Below are 5,814 nucleotides of genomic sequence, written 5' to 3'. Positions count from 1 at the left end.
TGTTATGAAAGTAATAAAATATGGGATATTTTACGGGAAAATATTAAAACAGGAAGACACCTGGAAAAAAGTTGACAGGTAGGCTATGTTTCTGACAGTGGGTGAATCTAGGGCTATTTGCTGTTAGAACGGCCTGTATTGCTGTTGTTAGAACGGCCTGCACTGTAGCCTAGGCCTATTGCACAACATAGGCCTACCATCACGTTAAATTTTGTACAAATAAATAAATAGCCTACAGCGATCATACCGGTGCTGTCGCGCTTGTCAATTGACAGCTGCATTAAATAGACCCACCTATGCATTTTCTATATCAACAAAATGGCCGCTGCGAACGTTATTACCTGATTATTACGTAGATCGAATAAGCCTAATACTTTGCATCACATTGCATGCATACTGTAGCTACATGAATCACAGCTAAGATCCTTGGTTGCTATGAAGGCCAGTCGTTCTAAATGGATGGTTGCTATGGCCAAAGGCCACAGTTATCTCTGCTGTTGTCAAGCGGGCATATCCTAACTTTATCTTATTTTAAACATCTCTATTTTACTTAGCCTACTTCCATACAGTGAGTCCCATTAAGAAGTGGCCACTTCATTCGTGCTTACCGTGATTCATACAGCAGCATTATTAAATTAATCTGTCACCATATGCCTATGCCAACGTTTGCAAAGAGGAGAATCTTTTAATTTGATTCACAATGAAACGTTACATTTAATGTACATGTAAACAATGAGTAGGCTAGTTTTGGTTGTTGTTGGTGGTGTTACTGCATCCCTTAGTTATTATGCCTACAATGCAAAATTGTTCCCTCGTGATTGTTAGACGCATTTCAAAACATCGCGACGTGAAATGTCACCACAAAACATTGTTTGTGAATCGGTCTTATTAGGAGTCCTCGCTTAAGCTGTCACAGACTCAGGCGCTACTTAGGGCTAAAATGCTTCCTGAATTACTCTTAGTAAAAAAAAATAGGAGTCCTAAAGTTACGAGTGACGAAGTTACGAGTACAAGCATATCAAGCAACATAAATCTCATAACGTTAACGTTACAGCAACATCTCCTCCCTGACATAGCTAGCTAGCTAGCTTCTAGCCACACAAGAAATGAATGATTTTAAATCTCCGCTTAGCATTCTAATAACAGAAGGGGCACATTTATGTTGACCACTACAACATGACTCATTATGTCTGTAACTCTATAAAACACTTACTTTCATAAATGAAGCACGCCATCCAGCACATACACATGGAAACCGATATTTTAGGTACTTGGCCACGAACTCAAAACGTGTCTCCCTGAAGCTCTTCTAGAATCTTTGCTCTGAAGGCTGCGTTGCTATGGCAACATCAAATAAACGGAGAGTCTTTTCAAGGTATTTCCTGTACTGTCGTCAAATCCATTTATCATAGTTCCCTCTTCAATGAGCGATTACCAGCTCGTTTTTGTAACAGAGATAGCTGTTTATTGTCCCTAGGTTTACAGAAACACCTATTCATATTAATACGTATGGAAATCAAGTTAGCTGCCGACCACTGTTTGTCTATTACATGGCCCAGAATGCCTTGCATGTCTTTACAACAAAACAACACAGTAAAACCTAAATGCCCGTAAACATATGCATTTGCATACTTGTAACATTTTTAATAATACTCTCCCATCATGATATGTAACAATAATGAAACATTTTATTTGAATACCGTCAATGTGAAAACAACTCTATTATGTAAGCTATATATAGCTACCGTTCTCCTTGCTATTTCAGTTCGTAAGTCCATACTATCCCATGGCAGAGCAAGGATTTCATGGTTGGGCAAGGTTGCCCGGAGACATTGTGGATACCCAGAGGCATTGATTGAGCATACTCGGAAGGCGTTGTGATAGAAGGTGAATGGTGTAAAGGTGAATGGGGAGAGTTACCAAATACCTCTGGGTGGTTTGCCAAATGATGGAAACTTTTGGAATATTTCTTTTTTTTTTTTAGCTTATGCACCCTCACACTGGAGTCCCCAGTTCATATACAAAATTTGGTATCGATATGTGACAGTGTTCCTGTGATATGGACGACTTCCTGTTTCGGAGCTTCGCCGCCGATTTCGTTTGGCTGTGATGGGCAAACGCTTTCGAAAATCAAAAATCCTTCTAGTAACTTTTGTGAGGCTTGGTCCAATGATGATGTACGTCAAGTTTCGTGGCGTTCGGACCAAATTTGTGACATGTGAAAATTTAGTTTCGCTTTCTATTTAATCCAATATGGCGGACGAACGACACGCCCACTTGACGTCATCTTCTCGAGCAAGTTACACCGGTACTGCCCGGACGTTTTAAAGTTGGAACGGTGTCTCTGTCTCAAAGGGCCTAGGCACAGGGAGAAAAAATTTAAGGGAGACGGGAATAATAATAATATTAATAATAATAATAATAAGAAGAAAACTTAAGAAGAACAATAAGTGTGCTGCTTTGCAAGCACACTTAATAATAAATATAACCGCAAGCGGTGATTTACGGGGTCCGAGCAAAACGAACATGAGGTAGCATAGCTTTTTAGTTTTACATATGCTTTGATTGTTTGGGCACAATTGTTCAAAAGAAATGTGATCGGATTTCGGTTATCGGATTTCAGTTACCGGATTTCGGCTATCGGATTGGATCAAATCTTGAAAATGGGTTGTTCAAAAGGAAACAAGGATCCTGAAATTGGATTAGATCACATAATCTATTCTTGGTTTTGATCTGGATAAAACCTTTGTGTTGTTCAAAACTTTTGAGTTAGATTGGAATAAATTTGATCCATAAAATTAGGATTACCCTGTGCTGTAACGTTATAGTGTGCTAACCTCCACAACCCAACAGTATTCTAACAATACTTGATTCTACAGGACTATTTATTTGTTGTGGATAAGATGAAGGGTTTGATAATGGAAGGCAGTGTTTCCCACAGAATTGAATTGCATTTGTGGTGGTGGGTTCTGTGTCGGAGTCAATAAGATAAACAGCCTATAATTATACAGTTATACTTGACTTGCACTACAAGTCCATATTGACAAGTAGCTGTAATGCTGTAATGTTATAGTGTGCTAACCTCCACAACATTATATTCTAGTATGCTAACCTCCACAACCCAACAGTATTTGAACACTAATGCTTCAGGTGGGATTTGAACTCTCAACCTTAGGATGACCAGTACAAGGCATTATCCCACTAAGCCACTGTCAATCCTACATCTTTGCCAGTCACATTCACATGGTGAAAATGTGTATTGGTAAACACACAAGAAAAACTCCAAGTATACATTTGACAATAAAATGAAGGGCTTTCCTGAAAGAGAACACCTGAAAACGTTTGGAAATTCTGGGACAATTAGAAATTTGTAGAGAAGAACAGTAATGGATGAAATATAAATATGATAGACTTAATGATGAAGGAAAAATAGTAAACAAAGAAGTTCCCCTATATGTCTTCGAGTGTGTCGGCATTCTGATTCTTGGCAACTAATGAGTGTGAATGTTAATTGCCTGATGTCATTCAGGTGCTGTTCAATGGTGTGACTCAGAAGGCTCAATGGTATGGAGTGATGACACGGAGATGGCAGGTTTCGGTGCAACACAAGTTAACTTTATTTGAGTTTCAATTCATCTGTTCTTTTGTTCTTTACTTGTATGTGTGCTGCATCAAAGAGGAAACAAACAGAAAATGGAGTAATCAGTGAAATGGGGTAAATCAGTACAGATCCCAACTCACAAACAAACCAATTGACATTTGAACAATAAACTGAAATCATATGGCTATATAAAGGTACAACTAAACAATACTTGACATCCCAAGTCAACCAACATCACCTAATCATCTCTCACATGGGACTCCAACACACCAAACCAACAAACAAAGACCTTAACTTTACACATGATGGCAGAGCTACTCTACAAACTGATAAACATCACAAAAGTCATAGTGAGGGTGATTAAAGTGATGACTTACGTTAACTCAAAGACGCACACAGAGCAGGACACACTGGAGTGCTAGGTTGAGATGAACAAAAGAGCGAACTGAGGGCGAGCAAACAATTTATCCTGGTCTGAGCCCCTGCTCCGGAGCTACAGGGTTTCCCAGCGGGTAAACTTTGGAAAGATTTGCAAAGATTTGGAAAAGATTTTTGAAAGACTACAGTCTCAGACCCTCTCACATCTAAAGACAAGTAGTAGAGTTTTAAGTCACAGACTATGATTTTGCAATGACTAGGGATCTTGCAGGGTCACTATTTACAAGACTGCAACATGATTCCTTTAAAATATTACCCATTGTGCAATAGATAAACAGGAACTGAAAATTATAGCCTACTAAACTCAAAGTCGTATTTTCGTGTTTCTGCAGCATTGTTTCATGCGTGACATCCTTAACCGATATAGAGTTGTTCTGTCAAGTGGAAGAGCCGACTAAATATGTATAAGAAATGACAAATATTATAAGAATAACAAATAATTATAGGCTACAGCTTATAATTACACAGTAACACTTGCCTTGCACTACAAGTCCATATTGACAAGTAGCTGTAATGTTATAGTGTGTTATCCTCCACAACCCAACAGCATTCTATTGTAGTATGTTAACATCCACAACCCACTAATGCTTCAAGTGGGATTTGAACTCTCAACCTAAGGATCACCAGTACAAGGCATTATCCCACTGACCCACTGTCAATCCTACATGTTGGCCAGCCACATTCACATGGTGAAAATGTGTATTGGTAAACACACAAGAAAAACTCCAAGCATGGAGGGGCGATTAGACATTTGTAGAGATGAACACTAATAGATTAAATATAAATATGATAGACTTAATGATGAAGGAAAAATAGTAAACAAAGAAGTTCCCCTGAATGTCATAGAGTGTCTCGGCATTCTGATTCTTGGCAACTGATGAGTGTGAATGTTGATTGCCTGATGTCATTCAGGTGCTGTTCAATGGTGTGAATCTTCAATAACCAATAGTATTCGAGCTAGAGCCTAAAGCACTACCGGGGATTCGAACCCTCAACCTAACAAACACCAGCACTAGGCATTATCCCACTGAGCCACTGACAATCCTACATATTGGGTAGTCACATTCACATGGTGAAAATGTGTGTTGGTAAACACACAAGAAAAACTCCAAGTATATATTTGACAATAAAATGAAGGGCTTTCCTGAAAAAATACACCTGAAAACTTTTGGATATTCTGGGGCAAATAGACATTTATAGAGAAGAACAGTAATGGATGAAATATAAATATGATAGACTTAATGATGAAGGAAAAATAGTAAACAAAGAAGTTCCCCTATATGTCATAGAGTGTGTCGGCATTCTGATTCTTGGCAACTAATGAGTGTGAATGTTAATTGTCTGATGTCATTCAGGTGCTGTTCAATAGTGTGAATCTTCAATAACCAATAGCATGTGCATCTTGAGCCTAAAGCTCTAGCAGGATTCGAACTCTCAACCTAACAAACAGCAGCACTAGGCATTATCCCACTCTGCCACTGACAATCATACACATTCAGCAGTCACATTCAAATGGTGAAAATATGTGTTAGTAAACACACAAGAAAAACTCCAAGTATACATTTGACAATAAAATGAAGGGCTTTCCTGAAAGAGTACACCTGAAAACTTTTGGATATTCTGGGGCAATTAGACATTTATAGAGAAGAACAGTAATGGATGAAATATAAATATGATAGACTTAATGATGAAGGAAAAATAGTAAACAAAGAAGTTCCCCTATATGTCATAGAGTGTGTCGGCATTCTGATTCTTGGCAACTAATGAGTGTGAAT

Source organism: Alosa pseudoharengus, unplaced genomic scaffold (assembly GCF_046254945.1).
Source record: "Alosa pseudoharengus isolate Yale_2024_CS ecotype anadromous, Long Island Sound unplaced genomic scaffold, YU_APseudo_1.1 YU_APseudo_1.1_scf_13, whole genome shotgun sequence".
NCBI classification, from domain to species: domain Eukaryota; kingdom Metazoa; phylum Chordata; class Actinopteri; order Clupeiformes; family Clupeidae; genus Alosa; species Alosa pseudoharengus.
Note: the sequence above shows the minus strand (reverse complement) of the source record.